The sequence below is a fragment of the Taudactylus pleione genome, unplaced genomic scaffold, assembly GCF_031769625.1.
Source record: "Taudactylus pleione unplaced genomic scaffold, aTauple2 ptg000109l, whole genome shotgun sequence".
NCBI lineage: Eukaryota > Metazoa > Chordata > Amphibia > Anura > Myobatrachidae > Taudactylus > Taudactylus pleione.
This window is the reverse complement of record NW_028284511.1, coordinates 6,656,978-6,684,662: the sequence shown is the minus strand read 5'-3', so window position 1 is coordinate 6,684,662 and position 27,685 is coordinate 6,656,978. Positions and strand designations below refer to the sequence as shown.

General features: G+C 45.6%; 1 protein-coding gene across 2 annotated transcripts in view; it reads left to right on the top strand.

Annotated features, from left to right (window-relative positions):
* The window catches only part of TSPAN4 (tetraspanin 4), a 752,131-nt gene that overhangs the window by 647,575 nt on the left and 76,871 nt on the right, over nucleotides 1–27,685 (top strand). The window lies entirely within an intron of this gene.

Below are 27,685 nucleotides of genomic sequence, written 5' to 3'. Positions count from 1 at the left end.
CTTGTTTTATTTCTTTGTGGGTTTTTTCCTACTTGTAAAGTGCTGGCACTAAATAAATAAATGTGAATAATACAATGATCGTGCCTGGAATCTAGAACACATGAGCATCTTATGGTCATCTACGCTGGTGCATTTTATTATGACCACTTTCTTTTTACCTTTTTCCCCATGGAACACATAGGACAAACATTCCCTTTCCTGTAATTTGCTGAAGGACGCTACCCCTTAACTTTGTTTGATCCGTAAGTAAAGTATCTTTGATTTTAATTAATCAAACTAGTGGTTACTTTCCCTCTAGAGCAGGGATGGGGAACCTCAAGCCCGGGGGCCGTATAAGGCCCTCGGAATCATCTGGTCTGGCCCTCAGAGCTTTTTCTGCTAGCCTCATCTGTCTAGCAGGGTGCCTAGAGTGGCACCCTGCAGCCATAATCTATGCAGCAGTGCCGCCTGGTGCGTCCTTAGGACACTTCAGATGGTCACACTGCTGCCCTTACAGCTCCCCAGAGCATCCTCCGGATGCCCAGGGCATTGCTGTAATCACCGTTGATTGTGGCCCCACCTCCGTGTGACGTCACATGGAGGGGGCGTGGCCTGGACTATGCAAATAATGTTATATATATCAAAATGGCCCTCGGCAGAAAAAAGGTTCTCCACCCCTGCTCTAAAACAACAGATGGACCAGCATTGTGCAAAAAAAAAAAACATTTCTTGTACAGTATCTGTTAATGCAGCCATTTTGGTAAGATGATTTACATAATTGCACAAATAAGAACTTCAACACTACATTTCATGCCGAGGTTGTTAAGGTGTAGTGAGGTGCTGAAGCATACTGTACCTATCGTAGAAACACAAATAGTCTTGTTCCAAGCAGAAGTGCTACAGGAATAATTGAGCTCATCCTGATGGAATTTAGGTCACCAAAATTTTGAATTTATGTTGGGTACACACTAGACCAGTGTTTCCAAACCTTGGTCCACAAGGCACACTAGGTTGGCATACCGAGGTTGGGAACACTGCACTAGACGATACGTCGTTCGATGCGGCGGATTGGATTGACTTATCGGGCACATCGTCTAGTACAGTGGTTCTCAAACTCGGTCTTCCGGACCCCACACAGTTCACGTTTTCCAGGTCATCCATGCACTGTTTGGGGTCCTGAGGACCGAGTTTGATAACCTGTGGTCTAGTGTGTACCCACTATGTTGCTGACGATGCGTCCATAAACCAGTGCTACATTTCCGCTCCATCAATGTACCTATGAAGCTTCTGGCTGCTATTCCTTCATGTCAAAGTTTGGTGGCTAGTGTGGGGGTGCTGCAGGCACAATAACGCCAAACACCGTTATGTCACTCATTTAGAATCCTAATGGTAGCTTTGGCACTGCTGGGCCAGAGAGTACAGGCCTTTTATAATCACTTGGTAGATCTGAGCAGAATCTGCTCTTGTGGAGCCTATGATTGTAGTCAGATTATTGTATCTGGAAATGGAGAAAAGTAAAATTGCCAGAATGGAACAATTCAAGGTAAGTGCTAGTAGTAGTACAGACTAAATAAACAATCCTAAATCTGTACACTGGTGATCAGAGATGTAGTCCAGGACAAGCCCATTCAGTGCATACCAGCTGCTGGTTAGAAACAGGGAAAGCTTATAGAGTATTTATAACTCTCTGGGAATAGTCTTACCAAACCTGCAGTAGAAAGAATATCCATATCAGTGGGAGTTCAGGAAATACATGGACTAGCAATGCAGAATTCAGGTCTCCAAGCCCTGGCAGGTTCAGTCCATGACACAGTGATCTTCAGTTCTGTGCCTTGCTTTCTAATCTTCCTATGTATTATTAATGTCACCAACTCTTAAGGGCTGGTGTCCTCTGACCTCTTCTATGAAACGACTTTCCAGTGTCTACAATCCCCTTATACAGGTTTAGCTGGATACATTTGTATTTTCACCTAAAGAACCACATATAAAATATAAATGTAGAACCAACTTTTTTTGAAACTATGCATTGCACAGGCAGTTTATAATAAACGCTGTCTGCAGGAACCCACTTTATTTAAATAGTAAATTGGTTGAGACTGAGTTGTAATCAGCATTTTATTTAGACTGAATATCGAAGATCTTTCTCTGACATCAGACTATAACAGCAGAGATTATTTGGTCGGAATGAAATCTCCTTTTGATCCGTTGCAGCATAAATGATTATTCCCTTACAATGTGCAGAACCTATATGAACGGGGAGCGTATTGGGAATGACCTGTAGACGAGACCTCAGGCCTGCACGTAATAGACAGCTCCCACATTAGCATACAAAATGCATTTGGGAATATAGCTATTAATAAATATCCATACATTTCTCATGTGTGCTCTGCAATTATAAAGCTCTGGTAAATCCACTATATGTGCCTTTGTCAATGTGATTGTACCTATGACGCATAAGTGAGTGTTATCTGGGGAAGATAGCTAATCAGGCATGAGCACCTTACCATTTTCCTTTTCACAGTCCATTATCTTTTTTGCCGAATGACATTCATGTATTCTCTTGGCAGCCAATAATGTGCATCACTCTGTGAGTTTAGGTATCGTAAGTAATAAGAAAACTGTTATTTAAGTTGAGACACACTTAGAAACTTTATATAAATAAGAAATAATTACAATTTTATTTTATATTCCACTAATCAAGAGTTGCTAAATATATTTAATTACATATTAATACAGCACCTACATATTCAGGGTGAGGAAGATAGTAATTATGATGGAACATATTCAGGGTGAGAAAGATAGTAATTATGAAGGTACATATTCAGGGTGAGAAAGATTGTAATTATGAAGGTACATATTCAGGGTGAGGAAGGTTCATAATTATGAAGGTACATATTCAAGGTTAGGAAGATATGTAATTACGATGGAACATTTCAAGTGAGGAAGATACGTAATTATGAAGGTACTGTACATATTCAGGTGAGGAAGATATGTAATTATGAAGGTACTGTACATATTCAGGTGAGGAAGATACGTAATTATGAAGGTACTGTACATATTCAGGTGAGGAGGACAGGGCCGAAACTAGGATATCTATAACCCGGTGCAAAGCAGCAATTTTGTGCCCCCTCCCTTCCAGTACCTGAAGTTTGTCCTTGCTCCTCCATAAGGCAGTGCACTACTCAGACGTCCCTGGTATAGCGACTTACATTATTCCACACACCATAATGCCCATTACACATTATGCCACACACTGTAATGCCTATTACCAAAGTGCCACTTACATATTTGCCCGACACCATTTTATACCCCACAGTAAGGCTTCTAATTACTTTAAAATTACATGCTCGTTGCCATGGGGTTACATGCTCGTTGCCATGGGGTTTCATGCTTGTTGCCAGGGAATTTCATGCTCGTTGCCATGGGGTTTATGCTCATTGCTAGGGGGTTTATGCTCGTTGCCAGGGGTTACATGCTCGTTGCCAGGGGTTACATGCTCGTTGCCATGGGGTTTATGCTCGTTGCCATGAGGTTTATGCTTCTTGCCATGGGGTTTCATTCTCATTGCCAGGAGGGTTTATGCTCGTTGCAAGGGGGTTTATGCTTGTTGCCAGGGGATTTCACGGGAGAAGATGCAGCTTTCAAAATCTTCTCCCGGCAGCGCCAGCGTTCCCGGTGCCGGTAACGCTGTGTGCATTGTATTGGCCTAACAGACACTAGAGGTCCAGTAGGACATCTAGCATCTGTCTCCTCCTAGGCGGCGCCCATTTTTGGATGGTCGTTTTTAGCAGAGTCCATGCGGATGTCTAGTCCGTATGGAATTTGCTGAAAACGGACATCCAAAAATGGCTGCCGCCAAGGAGGAGACAGATACTAGAGGGCCAGTAAGGACCTCTAGCATTTGTCTCCTCTTTGGCGGTGGCCATATTTGGATGGCCGTTTTCTGAGTCTGCAGCCCCCAAGCCACCTCGAGTCAGATTCTTTCACCCCCTACAAGCCGGCACCCGGTGCACGTGCACCTCTAGCCCCCCCCCTAGTTGCGGCGCTGAGGAGGATATGTAATTATGAAGGTACTGTACATATTCAGGTGAGGAAGATACGTAATTATGAAGGTACTGTACATATTCTGGTGAGGAGGATATGTAATTATGAAGGTACTGTACATATTCAGGTGAGGAAGATATGTAATTATGAAGGTACTGTACATATTCAGAGTGAGGAAGATACGTAATTATGAAGGTACTGTACATATTCAGGTGAGGAAGATACGTAATTATGAAGGTACATATTCAGGTGAGGAAGATACATAATTACAATGGAACAAATTCAAGTGAGGAAGATATATAATTATGAAGGTACATATTCAGGGTGAGGAAGGTACATAATTATGAAGGAACATATTCAGGGTGAGGAAGATACCTAATTATGAAGGTACATATTCAGGTTGAGGAAGATAAGTAATTAGGAAGGTACATATTCAGGGTGAGGAATATACGTAATTAGGAAGGTACATATTCAGGTGAGGAAGATACGTAATTATGAAGGTACATATTCAAGTGAGGAAGATACGTAATTATGAAGGTACATATTCAGAGTGAGGAAGATACGTAATTATGAAGGTACATATTCAGGTGAGGAAGATACGTAATTATGAAGGTACTGTACATATTCAGGTGAGGAAGATAAGTAATTATGGAGGTACTGTACATATTCAGGTGAGGAGGATATGTAATTATGAAGGTACTGTACATATTCAGGTGAGGAAGATATGTAATTATGAAGGTACTGTACATATTCAGGTGAGGAGGATATGTAATTATGAAGGTACTGTACATATTCAGGTGAGGAAGATACGTAATTATGAAGGTACATATTCAGGGTGAGGAAGATACGTAATTACAATGGAACAAATTCAAGTGAGGAAGATATATAATTATGAAGGTACATATTCAGGGTGAGTAAGATATGTAATTAGGAAGGTACATATTCAGGGTGAGGAAGGTACGTAATTATGAAGGAACATATTCAGGGTGAGGGAGATACCTAATTATGAAGGTACGTATTCAGGGTGAGGAAGTTACCTAATTATGAAGGTACGTATTCAGGGTGAGGAAGATAAGTAATTAGGAAGGTACATATTCAGGGTGAGGAAGATATGTAATTATGAAGGTATATATTCAGGGTGAGGAAGATACGTAATTAGGAAGGTACATATTCAGGTTAGGAAGATACTTAATTATGAAGGTGCATATTCAGGTGAGGAAGATACGTAATTATAAAGGTACATATTCAGATGAGGAAGATACGTAATTATGAAGGTACATATTCAGAGTGAGGAAGATACGTATTCAGCCTTTTCTATATTCTTGCTGTCTGGACCCAGAGACAGGCAAAGCAGCGGTCAGATTCCACTTGACCCCATACATTATAGATTAACGTCCTATTGATTCCAAAGCACTGGCACAGTTTATAATGCTGGGATAAATGTGTGTTTCTTGGATACATATGAATTTCCTTTATCTACAGTGCTTAGTAGGGTGAATTATGAGATCTCCCTTTCTATATATTTTGTAAAGAAATGTAATTATAGCAGTAAACCTGCGACCTCAAAATTGCATGTAATTTTCTGTCCAGCTCTAACTCAAGCCTTTTATTTGCGGTGTATCCCAAGTTGCTACATATTCTACATATGAACATGCATTCTACATATTCTCATCTATATAATAAGCCAGAAAGCGTGTCTGTCTGTTTGTCTATTTGACTTTTATGGACGGACAGATTTTTGGACCTAGCTCCACCAAATTTTGAATGGTGGTGTAGTTTGACCAGGAACTTCGCCAGGACCACACACTGTCACATAATTCCTAAAAACGGGGACAGTCTTAAATTACACAGGTTCCAGGCCTGGCTCCATGGAAATTTGCAGTCTGACAAAAACCTATGAGAAAGCTACAAATGTATCCTTTTGACCTCAGTCTGAGCAACCTCATAATCAATCCAGAGCCTCTGTGTTTGTATGCAAGGGCATAACTAGAACTTTGTGGGCCACATAGCAAGAACTTAAAAGCCCCCCCCCAAGGTAAAAAAAAACCACATACATTTGACCCCACACAGAGCCCATTCCTGTTATGCCACACAGACACGGTTATGCCACACAGAGCTCATTTAGGTTATGCCACACAGTAGTGTCCCTTATACACATTAGGCCACGCAGTAGTAGTGCCCCTTATACGTTATGCCACACAGTAATGTCCCTTACACATTATACCACACAGTAATGCCCTTTACAGATTATGCCACATAGTAGTAGTGCCCCATATAACACATTATTCCACACAATAGTAGTGCCCTTTACACGTTATCCCCCTCCCAGCAACTCACCTCCCCATGTCCCTCCAGCAGCCTCTCACCTACCCCAGTGTGCCATCAGCAGCTAGCTGGTGTGGATTTGGGGCAGGGCTGCCAGCTACTTACAGGTGGCGCAGCGGCAGACATGGACAGACAGCGCCGGCGCAATTTGAATCTGGTGCCGGTCCATGAGCTTGATTGCCTCACGATCAGCAGAGATGTCTCTCCATGACTGCCTGCCAGAGCGTCAGTTGTATTCAGCTGACGTGCCGGCACCAAATCAATATCACTGACACCAGGGGCCCCCCTCGACAGCCCTGACTGACCGGCCCACCTTCTGTGCATGACCGGGAGCAGGGGGAGCGCCGGGTCACAGAGGCAGCTCTGGCACCATAGCAGTCGCATCCCTTGCACCCACGGTAGTTATGTCACTATTTGCACCATGTTAGCAAACAGTGGGGTCCTTTTCAGGAACAATGGAATGGAGTTATAGGCGAGGACAATGTAAACAAATCAAGGCTGCAGGTGTACTTCAGGGTCCAGTCTTCTACCCGGGCAACGCCGGGTATCCCAGCTAGTTTTTCATATATAAACATACATCAACTAGGTAAATATTTGGGGTCTGTATCAACAATAGGTTAGTGCTAACAATCACTAACTGTCTTTAAGAGTGAGTGCAAGGAAGAATACTATTTTTATCTCTCCCTATTCTCTTCTTCCCTCACTTTGGTCCTGTATCCTTTTTGGAGGTTAATTCAAGATATATATTTTGTCCTGGGCTGTAAGTGGTCAATGCCAGTGGTATTAATCAGCAGCAAATCGCTTCCCTGACACTAGTGGGCGCTGAAGTGGTGATTAATGCCAGAGAATGGAAGGGTTATTGAAATCTGGAACCCACATAATGATCTCTTGCTTCCTGAATTGTTCTGGTTTTAGTTCTGAAACTTTTTCCAAACTCTTTGCTGCTTTGCACGCGTGATCCCAATTACTAAAGCCAGAGAAACTTGAAATTTGTTTGACCCGTCTCTATCTGACAGGAAGAAAGCAAACAAGGAATGGTCAATACATAGTTTATAGCAGTAAGCTTATGGTTGGTACCAATTGTCATTGTCCACTGTGGAAAAAATAGAATAAGGCACACAATAATATACTGGTAAATTGGGGAGCATTTCCAAGGTAATGAAATCTCGAGAAGCTTATTAGTTACCAAATTTCTGACTGTCAAATCTAGAAAAATAAGTTGCAGCCAGAAAGCTGAACCCTACAAATGTAGATGTACTAAAATAAAGTAAAGTTGTTACAAATTCCATAAAAGGAAACAATTTATCATTTATTAATGAGCCTAAAGTTATATGACAATCTGAATCATTATAATTAGATCCGCCTGCATTGGAGGTTTTAATTATCAGACCTATACCCTGTGACATTTTACACTGCTATGTTATCTGATGTTTGGCTTCTATTTACTTTGCTGTTTTATCAAACAGTAGTTGAGAATGTTGTTAATGTTGTGTAATGCCCCTGAGAGACCCATTTACTACACCAGAGGACTGAAGATACAGCATTTAGCAGGAGAAGCAAGATAGTAAAAATGTTATTTTTATTTTTATTGTTGGTGATGAATTCATTCTAAGCCAAACAATATCATTACACAGTATGACAGAGCTCTGCTTTAACCAGACATGTACAGTGTGATACTGCTGGAACAGCCAGACATGTACAGTATGATACTGCTGGAACAGCCAGACATGTACAGTATGATATTGCTGGAACAGCCAGACATGTACAGTATGATATTGCTGGAACAGCCAGACATGTACAGTATGATATTGCTGGAACAGCCAGACATGTACAGTATGATAATGCTGGAACAGCCAGACATGTACAGTCATACATGAACAATATTACTGCTAGAACAGCCAGACATGTACAGTATGATACTGTTGGCATAGCCATGAAAAGTTCAGCGTATGTACAGTAATAACTCTAGACCAGACATGTCAAACATGCGGCCCAAATGCACATTTTATGCGGCCCAACAGTGTGGTCCCAAATACAAATATTATGCGGCCCAACAGTGACAGTGTCCCGTGATGATGCCCTGCACTGCCAGGGAGAGACGCCACACCCCACCCCGCAAGTCCTACAATCTGGCAGTAACGTGCTGCCAGGGAGACACGCCACATCCCACCCCGCAAGTCCTGCAATCTGGCAGTAACGTGCTGCCGGGAAGAGACGCCACACACCACAAGGCCTGTGTTCCTGCAAGCTTGTCTTCCGCCAGTAACACACTCCTGCTAGAGCCGCCCCAATGCCTACTGCCGCGCTCCCAGCTGAATCTCTGTTGCACACCCAGACCTCTGTTCAGGCGCCTGTGAAACAAGCTCAGTCAGCCGGGACAGGCTGGCCAAGCTGTAGCTGAGACTGGAGTCACTTATAATATCACACCTGTAAGTACTGCCTATTTTTCACAGTTATAGAATTGGGGACAGTAAGTGTGTTTGAGGCTATGGGGGCAGTAAGTGTGTGTGTGAGGCTATAGGGGCAGTAAGTGTGTGTTTGAGGCTATGGGGGCAGTAAGTGTGTGTGTGAGGCTATAGGGGCAGTAAGTGTGTGTGTGAGGCTATAGGGGCAGTAAGTGTGTGTGTGTGTGAGGCTATAGGGGCAGTAAGTGTGTGTGTGAGGCTATGGGGACAGTAAGTGTGTGTGTGAGGCTATGGGGGCAGTGAGTGTGTGTGTGAGGCTATGGGGCAGTAAGTGTGTGTGAGGCTATGGGGACAGTAACTGTGAGTGAGGCTATGGGGGCAGTAAGTGTGTGTGTGTGTGAGGCTATGGGGGCAGTAAGTGTGTGTGTGAGGCTATGGGGGCAGTAAGTGTGTGTGTGAGGCTATGGGGCAGTAAGTGTGTGTGTGAGGCTATGGGGGCAGTAAGTGTGTGTGTGAGGCTATGGGGACAGTAAGTGTGTGTGTGAGGCTATGGGGACAGTAAGTGTGTGTGAGAGGCTATGGGGGCAGTAAGTGTGTGCGTGTGAGGCTATGGGGCAGTAAGTGTGTGTGTGAGGCTATGGGGCAGTAAGTGTGTGTGTGAGGCTATGGGGGCAGTAAGTGTGTGTGTGAGGCTATGGGGGCTGTAAGTGTGTGTGTGAGGCTATGGGGGCAGTAAGTGTGTGTGTGAGGCTATGGGGGCAGTAAGTGTGTGTGTGTGTGTGTGTGTGTGTGTGTGTGTGTGTGAGGCTATGGGGGCAGTAAGTGTGTGTTTGAGGCTATGGGGGCAGTAAGTGTGTGTGTGAGGCTATAGGGGCAGTAAGTGTGTGTGTGTGTGTGTGTGAGGCTATAGGGGCAGTAAGTGTGTGTGTGTGAGGCTATGGGGGCAGTAAGTGTGTGTGTGAGGCTATGGGGGCAGTAAGTGTGTGTGTGAGGCTATGGGGGCAGTAAGTGTGTGAGTGAGGTTATGGGGCAGTAAGTGTGTGTGAGGCTATGGGGCAGTAAGTGTGTGTGTGTGAGGCTATGGGGGCAGTAAGTGTGTGTGTGAGGCTATGGGGGCAGTAAGTGTGTGTGTGAGGCTATGGGGGGCAGTAAGTGTGTGTGTGAGGCTATGGGGCAGTAAGTGTGTGTGTGATGCTATGGGGCAGCAAGTCTGTGGGCGAGGCTATGGGGGCAGTAAGTATGTGTGTGAGGCTATGGGGGCAGTAAGTGTGTGTGAGAGGCTATGGGGGCAGTAAGTGTGTGTGTGTGAGGCTATGGGGGGCAGTAAGTGTGTGTGTGAGGCTATGGGGCAGTAAGTGTGTGTGTGATGCTATGGGGCAGCAAGTCTGTGGGTGAGGCTATGGGGCAGTAAGTGCACGTGTGTGAGGTTATGGGGCAGTAAGTGTGTGTGAGGCTATGGGGCAGTAAGTGTGTGTGTGAGGCTATGGGGGCAGTAAGTGTGTGTGTGAGGCTATGGGGGCAGTAAGTGTGTGTGTGAGGTTATGGGGGCAGTAAGTGTGTGTGAGGCTATGGGGGCAGTAAGTGTGTGTGCGAGGCTATGGGGGCAGTAAGTATGTGTGTGAGGCTATGGGGGCAGTAAGTGTGTGTGTGAGGCTATGGGGGCAGTAAGTGTGTGTGAGGCTATGGGGGCAGTAAGTGTGTGTGTGAGGCTATAGGTGCAGTAAGTGTGTGTGTGTGAGGCTATAGGGGCAGTAAGTGTGTGTGTGAGGCTATGGGGACAGTAAGTGTGTGTGTGAGGCTATGGGGGCAGTAAGTGTGTGTGTGTGTGAGGCTATGGGGGCAGTAAGTGTGTGTGTGAGGCTATGGGGGGCATTAAGTGTGTGCGTGAGGCTATGGGGCAGTAAGTGTGTGTGTGATGCTATGGGGCAGTAAGTCTGTGGGTGAGGCTATGGGGCAGTAAGTGCCCGTGTGTGAGGTTATGGGGCAGTAAGTGTGTTTGAGGCTATGGGGCAGTAAGTGTGTGTGTGAGGCTATGGGGGCAGTAAGTGTGTGTGTGAGGCTATGGGGGCAGTAAGTGTGTGTGTGAGGTTATGGGGGCAGTAAATGTGTGTGAGGCTATGGGGCAGTAAGTGTGTGTGCGAGGCTATGGGGGCAGTAAGTGTGTGTGAGGCTATGGGGGGCAGTAAGTGAATTAAATTGAATTTGAAAAAGTGCCAACTCATATGCAAAGTAATTGAAGCTCAAATTTAATGAAAGTTGGTGTACAGTACCTGACTTTTATAAGTATTTTCCTGCGCGATTTGTAGAAACTCACAAGTTCGCATGTGAAATTATTTCCATGTTCGGAAGTACCTATCATTGTGAGCAGTGGCGTAACTAGGGGGGGTCGGGCAGGGTGCGTGTCCTGGGCGCCATGGGACCGGCAGCGTGGGGGGGCGCCGCCGGCCACGGTTCGGCCCACCCTAGTTAGCCACCAGTGCAGCGCCGACAGCAGTGAGTGCGGTCAGCACTACACATTTACACAGGACCGGCGCTAGGCTTCCAGCGCTGGTCTTGTGCTGCACAGCTGAGCCCGTTCCCTCTCCCTGAGCGCTTGCCCAATAGCGCTAGGAGGCGGGCTCAGGCTGTGCATAACACACGCATCGCCGCCAGCGCTGGCGGTGATGCGTGTGTTAAACAGCAGCTAATGAGAGTCAGATAGACTCTCATTAACTGCTGCAGCACCCACTGCAAGAGCCGGGCTTCCGTCCGGCTCCTGCAGTGGGTAATGGGACAGACGTCATGACATCATGACGTCTCTCCCATAATGCTGAGCGTGCCAGCCCGGGAGGACTGGCGGGCGGCGGCGGCGGGAGCGGTGTCGCGGTCCGGAGCAGCAGCGTGGATTCAGGTAAGTATATTTTTATATATATATTTTTTAAACATGTCTGCACTACTGGGGGCACAACGGGGAAGGGGGGTGGCTACTACTGGGGGGACCTCTACTGGGGGTGGGGGCACAATGGGGGAGGGGTGGCTACTACTGGGGGCACCATTATTGGGAGGACCTCTACTGGGGGGGGGGCTACTACTGGGGGCACTTAATCGGGAGGGGGAACCTCTACTGGGGACTACTACTTGGGGGGGGACTACCACTGGGGGCATTATAAATGGGGCCTACTACTAGAGGCACTGCACTGGGTGGACCACTACTGGGGGCAATAATAGGAAGGGCCACTACAGGGGGCACTGGATAGAGGGGATCACTACTGGGTGCCTGCATAAGGGGGACCACTACTGGGAAAACTGCATGGGGGGGACTACTGCTGGGGGCACTATATAAAGGGCACTGCATAGGGGGGGACTACTACTGGGGGCACTATATAAAGGGCATTGCATAAGGGGATAGCGCTACTGGGCGCACTGCATTGTGGGGACTGCTACTGGGGGCACTGCATAAGGGGGAACACTACACGGGGCACTGCATTTGGGGGGCCACTACTGGGGGTACTGAGTAAGGGGAACTAATTGGGGCTGTATAAGAGGGACCACTACTGGGGATACTGTATAAGGGGCACTACTATGGGCCTGCATAAGAGGGACCACAATTGCATACTGGGGGTATTGTATAAGGGGTACTATTGGGATTAAGGTGCATATGGATAGGAATGTTCAGCGTGAAAATAAAGGGGTGTGTCATGTTGACACGCCCCATTTTAAGTGACCACGCCCATTTTTTTTCACCGCGCGCACATCGGGGGGGCCTCCCTTTTCAAATTTGCATGTTGTAGCCACAGTTCTAGTAAAATTGGAATATATTCTACTGCTATTGTGGTATCACACTATTGTAACAGCCAGACATGTAGTTTCATACTACCAGTATCACACTACTAGAACAGCCAGACATGTACAGTATCACACTACTAGAACAACCAGACCTGTACAGTATCACACTACTACTAGAACAGCCAGACATGTACAGTATGATATTGCTAGAGCAGCCAGATGTGTACAGTTTGATACTGCTAGAGTGCTAGTATAGCAATATATGTACAGTATAACACTACTAGAACAGCCAGACATATACATTTAGAATAACCACGTATGTTAAGCACGGTACTATAAGAAGAGACACAGATTTACATTAAGAACTACCACATCTGTATGGCACAACACCAGTAGAATAATTTGTCATGTACAGAATGACACTCCTAGAGCTGCCAGACATGTACAGTATACTAGAGCTGTAACAGGATGCAAGGGCGCCCTGGGCTTGTACCACCTGTCTCCGGTGCACATGACATCATAGTGTCATAGAACAGCTCCAGGGGAGCAGGATGATCTGGTCGGGGTGCACCCTGTCCCCTCTACGTAGTGGGCTGCTTTTCCAGGCTCCCCAACAAGCAACAAAAGGGTACAGACAGGGCAGTGAGCGTGATGCATCCCTGGCCTTGTGCACTTGGCGATGGAACTGTTCGCACACTCCTCGCTGAGATGTGAATATGATGCTAGTTGATCAACCAGATATGTACATATGACACTACTTCAATAGCCAGACATACAGCATGACAATGTTTACACAACCAGACATGAACAGCATGACACATCTTCAATAATCAGAGATACAAAGCATCACACTACTTGATCAGCCAGATGTGTATGGGGATGACACTGCTTGGATAGCCAGGCATGTACAAGATTAAACACATTATATCACTGGATGAACAGCCCTACATTTATGGCATGACACTGCTTCAGTAGCCAGACGTGTACAGCATGCTGCTATTTCAGTAGCCAGACATGATGTGGCTTCAGTAGCCAGACATGCACGGCATGACGCTGCTTCAGTAATCATACATGTACGGCATGACGCTGCATGATAAGCCGGACATGTATAAATATAGGTTGGCCACCAAGCGTTGGAATCTGTTTTTATACTCAAAGAATGAAAATAAGTTTTGTTGGCAAGTATTTATACATATATTGTAAATTGAATGTGAAGGTGTAAACCTCAAACTAAGCTCTCACCTAAAACAGGCAAAGGCGGTTCCTTGAAAGGTATCTTTAATCTTCTCTACACCATCAACCAGAAATCTTAAAAAATCTTCACTGAAGAAATTCTTTGGTGATGGGGAAGGCACTGCCACCAGGCATGGACATGAACCTCCAAAATGTGCAAACATAGAGAAGCCTCTCATAGTGGTTAAACATACATGTTTTTTGCATATTACATTTAACAACAGCAGGGTTACTTCGTACCGTTTGGAGCCTTCCGAGAAAGGCACACATATGAGCGGGTTCACCATTTCCCTTCACAGGATCTCCTACAGTCACCGCTGACGCGTTTCGGACGCAAGTCCTTTGTCAAGGTGTATAGGAGGCATGCCCTGGGAGCCATATTTATACCCCTAGTAGGTCATGGGATGTTCCACTTAATTTGCATTCCATCTGTTTTCCACATAAATTTAATAAAATAAAATCCTAATTATCATAACGCTTTATACATATATAATTAATAATCCTACTTAAAAAGTGTAATTAGGATTATCTGTACATTAAATAAACATATATTTCCTCTTAATATAGAACACCTGCGTGCTATAATAAAAACCTGAATAAATGTCCTGGTTCCGATTCCGTTCTATATATACAAAGATGTATGTAGTCCTTTTTGTCCGTGTCGGGGTTTGGTTTATACCATCTTCCATCTTGTTAGTGTCCAACTAGTTTCTTATGCACGGCCAGGTAACAACATCAGATCCTCTTTGAAAACAAGGCTTGAGACACTGACCGGATTTTGAGACCAAATGGTTTCTCTAAATTATGCCTTTTTACTTGATTGGTGTGGTGAGCCTGGTTTTGGACTCTTTTGGCGGAAGTGAGCGCAGGTTATACTGCCTATCTTTGTTGCCGGACATGTATGTTATGACAAAAACTTTCCCATATTGGTTGTGGGGAAATATGCATACAAACTCTGCTAGCAGTATAATCTCCCCACAGCCAATTTGAGAATTTTTTTTGCTGTCAGATATTACCACCACTATCAAATGGATTAGATTGGTGGGACGCGGTTATCTGTCATGTTTAAATGTCCATGTGAGCTTGCTGTACCCTGAGGAAGTTAACGAAACGCATAGGGTATTTAAGGAACCACCACGAAGGTGCTGCATTTAGCCAGAGCTCACACCCTACATTATGGTGGGACAGAACTTATATGTCATCACACCGTAATTGGGTTCCTATGCACATTAATGTAAGCTGTTATATTTCACGAAACAATATATATTTTTAAATTCATTTTTAAACTACTATATACTAAGAGACCTCTGGACAGTTTTTGTTGGGTGCTTCTGGTGCAAAGGTCTCATTACAGAATTTTTACAAATCAAAAAAGCTTCATGCTGTCTTTGGTTGCAGAGAAATTCAATATCCCCATTGCTCTACCTAAACAAGAAGATTCAGAGGTGTGGAATCCATTACGTTTATAGGGATCCAATCCCCATTCGACTTTGTAGGACTCTAGGGGCGTGATTCAGGCTGAATCACAAGAGCGTACGCAGTTGGCTGATTGTAACGTACTGCCCATGCGTGTGCATCGCAGTGCGCATGTGCGAACCAGTCACTGCGATCGGGACTGTGATTGCAGTGACTACACAGATCCATAGCAGAGTGATTAACAGGAAGTACCGTGTTGGGGTGGCGACGGGGTGGGGGCCGGAGAAAAGCAGGTGTGCCAGTGCGTTTGAACGCCGTTGCAGGGGAATGCATAAATTATCCACTTCGATGGCATACGGAGCCTGAGCTCTCACTGCAATCCGGAAGATTAGCAATCTCTGAGTATGGTCAGACCTTGTGCAGGTGTGCGTGAGGCTCCGATGGTACTCGATGTTACCGATGTTTTCACAGTCTTGCAATGTATTAACGATGTGTGTAAGGTAAAGTAGACATCCTTACGTTGTACTGCGATGGCACAGCGATCTCAGTGCATTAGCATATCTTCGCTTTGAGACTGTGTGCGTAATCGCAGCCGTGATCGCAGCCGTGATCTGTAATGAATCAGGCCCAATATTAACAGTTACAATTTCCAGATATATTTTGTTCACACCTTGAGCGCCTTCCAAACATATAGTGTGTGTATATATATATATATATAACTATGAGCCAGCGGCACCTCTCTTAGACCCGCCATTACCTGGTCCTCATTTATTAACCCATATAAGTGTGACAGCATTGCACAGTGCTACTGACCAGCCAGACAAATACATTCATATGTCCACGTTCATGATAGTCATATATGTATATTATTCTCATTATTAAACAATGCTGAAATGCCCCCTATAAAATAAAAAAACAATGCTTAATATGCTTCCACATTGCTGATGTGCTCATGGCTCACACAGCAACTAAATTGCAGCAGTGCACAAGGTTACTCTTAAAATTGCATAGATATAAGCTGCCTCCACTGTGCAGGGGGAATTACACCACTACAGGGTACTGCGGATGGATAACACATCCTTTTAAGCTTGTTCCACGAAAACAATGGAAGACTGTTTCTCCAGAAAGCTTCTTCATACATTGTTTTCATGGAGCTATTGTAATAAATGATGTGTCCTACCCTGCCACTGCACCAAATGTACTTTAATGAAAACACATGCTGTGTAGCTGTGAGAATATCCTATTAGATGAATAGTTTCATACTTAAACTGTTCCGACATACATAATTGTGCAATATGCAATACTAAAATATTTTTACACTGAGTTGAACAAACAGCAAGCGCTGAAAATGATGTAGCGTACCTGTATTCCATAATCGTCTGATTGTAGCTCCTGCAGCGCAAGAGGGTAAAGGCTGGATCCATACTAAATAGAGATAAAATGCCAGGTTCACCTGAAAGTCACATGTGCACATACTGTACTGTACACAAGGGTCTTCCCAGATCCCGATGGTGAGCGGACTGAGCATGCACCGGGGCTGCAGTGTGCATGTGCTGCCACTGGGACCCCTGAATGCCGCAGTCTGACACGCTGTAGGCGTTTAAGGGCGGGGAATGGGCGGCGATGGGGACTGTTCACAGAAATGGGCATGTCACCTTGTTTTGTGGGAGTGCCAAGGACAGGGTCTGCGTATTCCGACGCAGATTTCCTGGCCCGGCAGTGGAATTCTGTCGCACATTCTTGACGTGGTGGACAGGCCCATAATTATGGCCATTATTATGCTAAGAACCTCTTGGATGCAATTTAGCAGTATTATTATTAGGTTCAACATAGTTAGAATGTGCACTTGCATCTGTCTTTTTTGCTTGCAGCACTACAAGTCTCAGCAAGTAGCACCTCACATTGTGCTTAGGGTGTGCAATCTAGGGCCCCTCCCCTTATGTAAGCTTAAACTTACTCAGATGGGCGATGACTGCAACACTCGCATCTGCGATGACTACAGAAGGCGGCTTTTTTTTCTTCTTCAGATGCTACCGGCAGTATTTGCATGTTTTAGCATCGCTGCTGCACCCATAGACCCACCGGTCATCCTATTAGCATACTACTCTGAATCAGGCCTTAGGTTCACATTAAAACACTTGGATCCACACTAAATTAACACATACCAGGATCCACACCCATATCCACATTACGTTCACACAAACACTCCCTAATTCAAACTAGATTCACACACACCAAGATCCACACTAAATTAACACAAATACACCCAAATCCACATTAAGGGCCTGATTCTGTAAGGATCACTATTGTGTATGGAACGCAGTAGTGAAAATATGCTAATGCCTGCCATAGCTCAGCTATCATAAAGACGCCCACTGCTGCCTTCTCATATCCATCCAACCTCACACTCCAATACATCGGTACCAGCGTTGCACAACGGCCTGTCACACAGCATTTACACCAGCACTGACCAGCCGCAGAAACTGTCGCACGCAGTGACTAGTCACGCTGCGTATGCAATCGCAGTGATTAATTTATGTACGCCCATGAAAAGGCATTCAAACGGAGAGGCATGCCTCCCCCATCACCACCCCCAAGTGCTTACAGCCTGTCACTCACTCTGCAATGAATTCCTCAGTGCGTCCGTAATCACAGTGTGATCGCAGCGCACGAGCGGTGGCTAACGGTCGCTCGATCTGCGTATGTAATTGCAGTTACGTACTTTGCTGAATCAGGCCCCAATTTCACACAAACACTCCCTAATACACACTAAATTCACACAGATATGCCAGGATCCACACTAAGGGCCTGATTCAGAGCTGAACGCTCTGACCAGAGTGCTCGCTCTGAATCAGGGCCGTCCTATTTAAATGTGGAGCGGCCTTTTGGACGCTCGCATAGCTGTGGGTTACCACCCACAGCTTATGCGAGCGTCCGTGATGATGGTCGCGATGGTCAAAGACCATCGCGACCATCGGGCTTGCGACGAGACCCTGCGCTAGGGTCTCGCTTCCGCAAGCCCAGGAGTGATTTTGGCTCTATCAGAGCCAAAATCACTCCCCCTGACATCATTACTGATGTCAGTGGGGCCGGACTCAGACGGTAGGCATTCCCATGGGAACGCCTCCGTCTGGCAGCCACGCCCCTGGCACGCCCACCAAAGGGGGCGAGCTGTCACTCACCATCGACAGCACGCCCCCTTTGGTGCTGACAGACCCCGAGCGACGTATTTCTCGTCGCTCGCCGGGTCTCGCGCATGCGCACGACGGAGCTCCCTCCGTCGTGCGCATGCGCATTCGCCCAACATCGACCCGCTTGCGAGCGACCTTCCCTCGCGAGCGGGTCTGAATGACCCCCTAAATTCACACAAATACGCAAGGATCCACACTAAATTCACACAAATATGCCAGGATCCACACTAAGGCCCTGATCAGGGCCGGTCTTTTTTTTTTTTTTTTAGGACGGCCTCCTGGCCGCTCACATAGCTGTGGGTGACCACCCACAGCTATAGCGAGTGGCCAGGAAGATGGTCGCGATGGTCAAGACCATCGCGACCATCGGGCTTGCGATGAGAACCTTGTGGTAGGGTCTCGTTGCCGCAAGCCCCAGAAAGATTTCGGCTCTAACAGAGCTGAAATCTCTCCCACTGACATCATTCGTGATGTCAGTGGGGCCGCCCCCAAACGGAGGCGTTCTCATGGGAACGCCTCCGTTTGGGCAGTCACTCCCTCAGCCCGCCCACCAAAGGGGGCGTGCTGTCACTCAACATCGACAGCACGCCCCCTTTGGTACGAGACCCGGAGTGATGGATTGCCCATCGCTATCCGGGTCTCGCGCATGCGCACGACGGAGCCGGTTCCATCGTGCGCATGTGCTCTGGGCCAACATCGACCCGGTTGCGAGCGCTCAGCGCTTGCGACCGGGTCTGAATCAGGCCCTAAACTCACACAAATAATCCTGGATCCACACTAAATTCACACAAATACGCCAGAATGCAGACTAAATTCACACTAACATACCCAGATCCACTGTAAATACACACACCAAGATACACAATAAATTAACACAAATACTGTACACCCGAATCCACATAAAGTTCACATAAACACTCCCTGATACAAAAATAAGCCATAATCCACACTAAATTCAAACAGGCTCACCCAGATCCATGCTAAAGTCTCATAGCTGGATCCACACTAAGGGCTAAATGTAATAAGGTTCGAGTTTAGTAAAAATTCAACTTGCACCTTCTCGCATTTTTTGAAGGTGTGAGTTGGGGTGCCCTGGAAAGGGGGACCCCTTTATTGGGTATCCCTGGCCTGGGCCTACTAGCGGTCAGGGGTAATGCTTTGGCCGGGGAAAGTGTTTTCCTGGCTGTGGCATTACCCCCCCCCCCCCTGCTAGAAAGAGTCTGGTGCTGGTTATGGAAATTACAGGAGACCCCTACTCATTTTGTCCCGTGTTTCCACAACCAGGGCCGGATCAGAAAAGCCCTGTGCTGGTACTTAAAATACAGGGCTCCCCTACGCATTCTGGTCCCTGTATTTTAAGAACCAGGACAGGCTTTAAATAGCCTGGTGCTGGTTCTTAAAATACACGGCTCCCCTACACATTTTGGCTCTTGTATTTTAAAAACCAGCACAGGCTGTACAGAGCCTGGCCTGGTTATGTGTCTGGGGAGAGGGTGCATGTCTTTTTTTTTTTAAAGTACCGGTAAAAAGTATTTTTATATGTACAGATAGAAACATGCACGTATCTCATGGATATGTGCATGTTTCTGTGTTACTCTGACCTGCTCAGGATAAACTCGCTATCCTGAAGCTGGTCTATTGTTTTTGCGATTTCTCAGGCAGTAATATGTGCGAGTGAAGCACGCACTCTAATTACATTGCTCGAGTTCTATCTAGAGAATGGGAAAACATCTGGATGCCAGATGCTTTTTTGCGAGTTATATTAAAGCCGGAGGAGGCGACGAGATCTACATGGACCCCTCTTTGCACTCTGGGAGCTTTTTCAAGAGGAAAGGTAGTGCTAATTCCATCTTCATACGGTATTAGCTACCACAGTTATGCTCAGAAAACTTTTGGTTCTCAGTCTTTGATAAATGACACAACTGCAACATCTCATTATATGAGGACGGTGGTGTACTGTACTCCCATACTCACAGTAAAGTCAAATCTGTGATATCTCCAGCGTTATAGGCTTTATAAATACCCTTGTTACTTAAGTAAGTGCTAATCATGCAGAACTACTGTTTATGGGGATGTAGTTAGAAAGCCGGCTGTCGAAATGCCGACCGTCGGCTTCCTGACTGTGAAATCCCGGCATGGGATTAATGATAGGCATCTGAATACCGAAGCCTATCATCAGCCCCACGCCGAAATCCCGACGCCCGGCGTACTGATTGTAGGCAACCCGGGCGTCGGGAACGCTTAGCCGGGAGGGGGTGAGGGTTAGGATTAGGGACTCCCAGGGGGACTTGGGGTTAGAAACCCCCCCCCAGGAGGGTTAGGCTAGGGGAAGGGGGGGTTAGGGTCAGGCACCATCGGGGGGGGGAGGTTAGGTTTAGGTGCCCCCCCCGGGAGGTTTAGGGTGCGGGGAGGGGGGTTAGGTTTAGGCACACCTGGGGGGAGGGTTAGGGTTAGGCACTAAGTGGGAGGTTAGGGTTAGGCACCCCTAAGGGAGGGTTAGGGTTGGGGGGGAGAGGTGATGGTTAGGGGTGTAACTTACCTTAGTCAGGATCTTCAGCTGCCGGCCTTCCGGCATCGGTATATCACCCGTGGGGCTTAGGTCTGGCGGTGATTCATACCGATTCCCGTTTATGCATGATTATTAGGGCAAATAGGCTTGATAAACATAATGAGGTAAGAAAGAAGTGTGCCCCAAAAAGGGTGAATTTATGGCGAGTGCTGAGTGTGGGTTCTTCTCTGTCCAGTACCATAGGTAGAAAATATAGCCCCTGTCATCACTGACAAGAAGATGTGATCATTGCTATCAGTACCACATACTGTACAGTGCAAATGTAATGACAAACGTGATATTGGGAGAATTTTTGTTCCACAACGTTCTAGATGTATCTGGGTGCAGAATGTGGTGTGATAAGTATGGATCTTGCCATTTAGGGGAGGAGATGTATCAAACCTTGGAGAGAGAAAAAGTACCAACCAATCAGCCTCTGTCATTTTTCCAACACAGCCTGTAAGTGACAGTCAAGCTAGGTACACACTAGACGATATGTAGTCCGATCCCGCAGATCAGGCCGACATATTGGGCACATCATCTAGTGTGTACCCATTATGCGCGCTCCAGCAGGCCGATCACGGGGTGATTCCATCGGCCTGCATGCACGGCTGATGGAGCGACCCAGCTGCCAATGCCGGCATGGTCAATGGTGCCAGTGAATGATATATATTGGGCAGTCATTCACCGGATCGTGCAGTGTGTCCTGACCGCCTGATATGTCGTTCATCAGCACCACCGGGCGTCTTATTGGCGGGTCGCTAAGTGTGTATCCAGCCTTAGAAGCTCTACAAGGTTTGATGCATCTGCCCCAGGAGGAGATGACTAGAGAAGGCTGTGTAATGTACAGTACACCTGCAGCTGTTCCACTTGGTGAAAAGCAGTGAAAATCCCGGGATGTGAGGAGTAGATCAGACTACTTTCATACTCTCTTTTTTTTGTACATTCCTACTGTATAAACATTTGTTTATGTATCTAGATTTATTTCCATCTGCCCTCAGGCTGCTTATTCTTACATTATGTACAGTGTGAATGTTTGTGAAAGAACGCTGTATTATTTGCTTTTTCTCGGTCATTGTTTCTCACTGCCTTAGGATATTGTGTTCAGTATTTTTGTTGTCCTTGCTGCCTTCTTATTCCTTTCATATATACCTGACAAAGTTCCTTCTTGCCCCGCAGAGCTCACAATCTAATAAACCACAGTGCAGCGTGGCATGGATGTGTGTGTGTTTGCTCTCTCCTTCCGTTGTTGTTCCCAGCGCTGTATCTGTATCACTTCTGTACGGTAAACTGTGGAGAAAGTGTACCACACAGAAATAATATTATCCCTATAGCTTCCCAAACACCGCAGGCAGCAGAAAGTTTAATCATGTTAAGGGACAACTTCTGCTGTGAGAGAGCAAGAAGTCAGGGGGAGGAATGGAGGGATGTGAGCTGGAAGGAGGAGGGTGGAAGTTGAGGAATGAATATGAAAGATGCAATGAATGAGACGGATAGGAAGGCTGGGGAGAAGACAGGAATAAGGTACTGTGATGTTAGAAATTGGGACAGCGAGGTGGCGGAGACAGACTGAGAGAGAAAGGTTTGTGTGTTTCCCTTGGGAATTTGCTGGCTTTACATACAGATGTTATACCTTCCAAAATCCTAACATTTATCCCACTTAGATGTAGGTAGGTTTTAATTATTGTATTGCACTGAAAAATGGTAAAGATAAGAATTTTAATGATTATATCATTGCTCATTAGTTAGCACACATGGGAGCTCATTCAGACCCGCTCGCAAGATGCGATCGCTCGCTGGCCAAAAGGGGCCGGATATTTAAATTAAGTGCTCGCACTGCGTCGCGTAAGGATGCCCAGTGTGTTAGCGAGCTACGGCAAAGTGCTCTCGCAAGTGTCTGAAGACGCCCCCTTGCCTCTCGCAACACACGTCATCTTCGGGAACTGTAGGATTAATCGGGACCATCATGAGCCATCGGAGCTGCTCACAGCCCTTGGGGTTGCCTTTCCTTGCCGCAAGCACAGCAATCAGTGCGCGTTGAAATACATGCAGGTGATATGTACAATGACGCTACTTTGCTAATTATGCACGCCCTTTAAATGGTGTTTTGGGGGACTGACACACCTGCGTTCGCAAAACCACTCCCCCGTTCACAAGTACCTTCCCCTGTTACCACCCACAAACGGCACACACTGTCACTCAAAGCAACGACCTGATAGTGGCTTATGAGCAACCAAAATCAGATCGCAATGGCTTGGGCACGCGCACTACGAATTATACGCATGCGCAGATGGGCGAAAATCACTCACAGCAAGCGATCGCGCCTTAGCGAGCAGGTCTGAATCAGGTCCATTGTTTTATGTTTCATGTTATTTTATTTTTGATATTCCATTCAAGTTTGTATTATGGCCATGGTATCTAGACCCTGAAATGCAAATGTTGTATGATGGGAATCATTTCAGGTAAAAATAAAATAATAATAAAAAAATGTAATTGTAGACATCAGTGAATTATCCCCAGTACTCATGTTGGAAGGTAGGAGTTGCAGTCTAGCAGCAGAGGCAGGGACAGACTAACAATGGGGTGGATGGAGTTACAGCTTCAGGCCTCCAAATAAAAATCATCTTGACTGTATAATGATGACCAGCTGCTTAACATTGTAGATATATTTACCTCACAAAATAATGAAATATTTCTACTTTTACAAATTAAGGAAGACATTGGGGCTGATAGTGTATGGGGTGTACACGCCCACGTGGCACTGGCCACACCCACACAGCACTGGTCACACCTCTTCTGCTTCTCACTATAATCCCTTGATCATTTTCAGCCCAAAGCCCATGTAGCTCTTGGTACCTCATAGGGGGCCACCGTTTTCCTTACTTATTGGAGTCTGTCATTGTAATATGCACACCAGTCAGAGGCACAATATAGGTAAGTCCTGCAAATATTTAGACTGTGTAGTGCAGCTTTGGTTCATTTTTGGGGCGTGGGTCCACCTGGATTGCTTTGGCTGATCTGTTAATGCACCGCATTATAACACATTTTTCCTTTATAACACATTTTACCCCTTCACTGTTTGTTTATTATATATGTACTTCACTTTTTATTTTCATTCTTTTTATGCAGCCTTGGCTGCTCTTAACTATCTCTTTTACACTGCACTTTTCTTACTATGGCAGTGCCCTGGGACGGCTTAGCTGGGCCAGTGGTGCAGTGATTAGGGTTCCATACAGGGTCCTGTCTCTGTGGAGTTTAAATGTTCTCCTCATGTTTGTGTGGGCTTCCTCCAGGCACCCTGGTATCCTCCCATATTAGTAGGTTAATTGGCTTCTGGCAAAAATTAACCCTAGGGACTGATGTGATTGACTTCTCTGTTTAGAGCTGCGTAATATGGGTGCGGCGCTATACAAATGACTATTAATAAAGGGGGAGTCTCGATGTGCCCGCTTTATAGTTATTGTCTGGTGATCATCTTAAAATAACTAAAACAGTACACAAAAAAAAATACAAAAATGGGGGGGTCTAAAGCCAACATCTCCCCAATCTTCTGTCAAATAAAGGGCCTGATTCAGAGACGGACAGAGTGCCGATGTTTACACAGTTGACCAATGTTGTGCTTTGGTGCATGTGCGAAAAGTCAGGTTCGCGAATGCGCAGTACGCAATTCCCTAACTGTGCGATAGCGGTCGCAGTTGCATGCAGGATCAATATCATTAGACAAGGCCATTGCGATTCATGGGCATTTCTGGGAGGTGACCAGAAGTGAACGAAATAAATGAAAAAGAGGTCGTCTTGTGGGCATGTTATGGGGGTGTAAATACATGGGGCTACATTCTCCTTTGAAGTACCATAACCGCAGAGGCCATTTGTTGAGAGATTTGAGATGGATAGATTGCTCGACCCAAAGGGTGCGCAAGGGGTCAATGGTGGAGTGCTCTTAACCACCAGTGGATTTGCACTGTGCTCACATTGTGGAGGTGGGAGCTCAGGATTTACTCAGTCTGTCGCACGCTATTACAGAAGGTGAATGCTGAAACTGGCATATGCATATTTTACATATAATTCATTCAAAATGGCAGCGCACATGATTCCCCTGCACCTCTGAATCAGGCATTTAATGCAATCGGTTGCCCATTTTCAAAAATGGTAGGTCTTGTAGGCTATATTATTCCTACATATAGTAGGGGGTATATTTACTAACGATAAATGATACGTAGATTGGTTGCTATGGGCAACATCTCCAATTCTATAAACCCGCACTTTAGTAAATATACTCCTAATAGTCTAAATTGCTATGGTAAAAATAAAAAGTTTCAAGTGCACATTTTTTTGTAAAATGTAAACCTACACATAGCTTTTGCTATTTTGGAAAGGTGGGTTAATGTCGAAACAAGAACTCTTTGTGGTGGTAATTGAAAAAAAATTTATATAATTTTCTTAAAATTTGAATACAGAAACACTTTTTTGGCCACTTTGGTTAAATTTTGTTTAACGTGTTAGATTACATAAAAAGACTAATGGTATTTTTGGAAAATATGAAGTTGTCTTAAAAAAAACCCACTAAGGCATCATTTGTGTGGGTATCGTATATAAAAACAGTAATAATGAATGTGACAAGCTCTTACATCGAAATTTGGCCTCAGCACATGTGTGCGAAAGCCCTCAGCAACGAAAGGGTTAAAGCAGGATTATAGCGGCTGGTAGATCTGGTTCCTAAAGCTGAGTACACACTGACAGATATATAGCCCGTTCCATTGAACATTGATATATCTGTAGTGCATCGGCGGGTGTGTACAAACCATATGCCTGTGAACGTCGTCATTCAGACATATCACATCTGTCCTGCAGCACAGCCAATGCCAATATATCTTGCAGATATATCGGCACATCTGGGTATGTGTACAGGCGATCTGCCGACTGCCCATACACTTGCTGCAGTGACCCGCATGTCTTTTACATCTCAAATTTAAATGCCATCCCAGTTGTGATGTCAGTGCAGACACATCGGCCGAACAATTGGTAAGTGTGTACGCACTTACCAATTGTTGGACAGGTCAGCAGGTTGGCCAGGTGTGTACCCATCTCTTGACTTACTGCAACCAAGTAGTTATAAAGGACCTGAAATACCAGTGTTTGTATTAACCTGTAGCCAAATAGCCATCCTGTTTTGTGTTGTACAAGTGGGTAGTTAGAAATCAGACAAGAGGTTGTATAAATAAAAGTAGTAGATTCATAGGTCATAAAATGATCAGACATGCAATGAGGACATTTATTTGCTATATCAAACAATATGACTTTAAAGAGGTGTCTTTTTAAATTTGAAAGCAAGTGTGACGCAAATGTCAGGACCATGGACAGCACACAGTGTCCTGATACTGACGTTTTCTGCTTGGTTTAGGATTCAGCTTCTTTGTCGCCTGTATTACAACACATTGCTAACAGTATAATATCAATGGATTGAGTTTTTTGTTTCTCCACATTAATAAATAGAAATGTTCAGTCATTACCCTTTTTTTAGTCAAACTAGTCCACGTGTTCTCCTCTGTATTCTGCAGAGGTGTAACAGCATTGGAGGTGTTTGAGATCTTCCTGTGTGTAAAGGTCTGTTTTTGATGCATTGCACCAGTTCTCATTCATGTTGTCAGAGCGGTTTGTGTGAAGCTTTTATCTGATGTGTCTGATACCAGTTGTTTTTGCCTTGACATCAGAACATTAAAACAGATATTGTCGTGTTAAATCAAAGGTTAAATCTTAGTAAAACTCCCCAGCATTACGGCTTACAGATGATTGGTGTAGATTAGGCGATGTTAATGTTTCTGTCACTTACTATTTATCACAGCAATTTTACATTTTCTTTTTCTCTCTGTGCATAATATTTACTGATGCAATGTTTATGATTTATATACGTCATGGCAATGGGGCATTGTGACTGTTTTTATATTATGGGGGCTCTTCAATTCTCAGAGATTTATGGCCATGATGTGATGCTGCGCACAATGGCGAGAATTATGGTGGAGCAGCATCGCTCATTTTGCCCTCTGGGGTACCCAGGAAAATGAATCTTGCTGACGTGATGTGCCAGCGTTAAAGGTTTCTGATGGCACAACGTTCATTTTTTTTTTCATTGCCGCCTCCAGGCCGCTCACATAGCTGTGGGTGACCACCCACAGCTTGTGTGAGCAGCCTGGCAATGCTCACGGTTATCGCGAAAATTGGCATTGCGAGGAGACCCTAATGTAGGGTCTCGGCTGATACTAGATCCTATGTGCAGAAAGGACCTCTGTGACGTATCAACCACGTGACCCCTGCAGGAGGGCTGGACCACTCCGGTATTACCATCCACGTGGGCATAGAGGGGAAATAAATATTTGTGGTGAGCGTAGCGAGCCACCATGCTCGAAGCGTAGCGAGCCTGCGAGGGGACACTTTTGGTCCCCCGTTAGCATCCCCGCCCCTCCCCCTTTGATGCCGGGTCACGTGGGTGTGACGTCACAGGTCCATTAGAGCTCTCTAGTCTAGACCTAACCGTCTCAGCACTCGTGAATGCCGAGTGGACTTCCTGCTCTAATAGAGCAGGAAGTCCACTACTGACATCACTCGTGATGTCAGTAGGGCCGGCCACAAACGGCAGGCTTCTGTTTGTGCAGCCACCCCCCCTACCCGCCTACAAAACGGGGCGAGTTGTCGAGCAACATCGACAGCCGTCCTGTTTTGTTGCGAACCCCGGAGCAAGTGAAGTTCTCACTCGCTACGAGGCTTGCGCACACGCGTGGAGC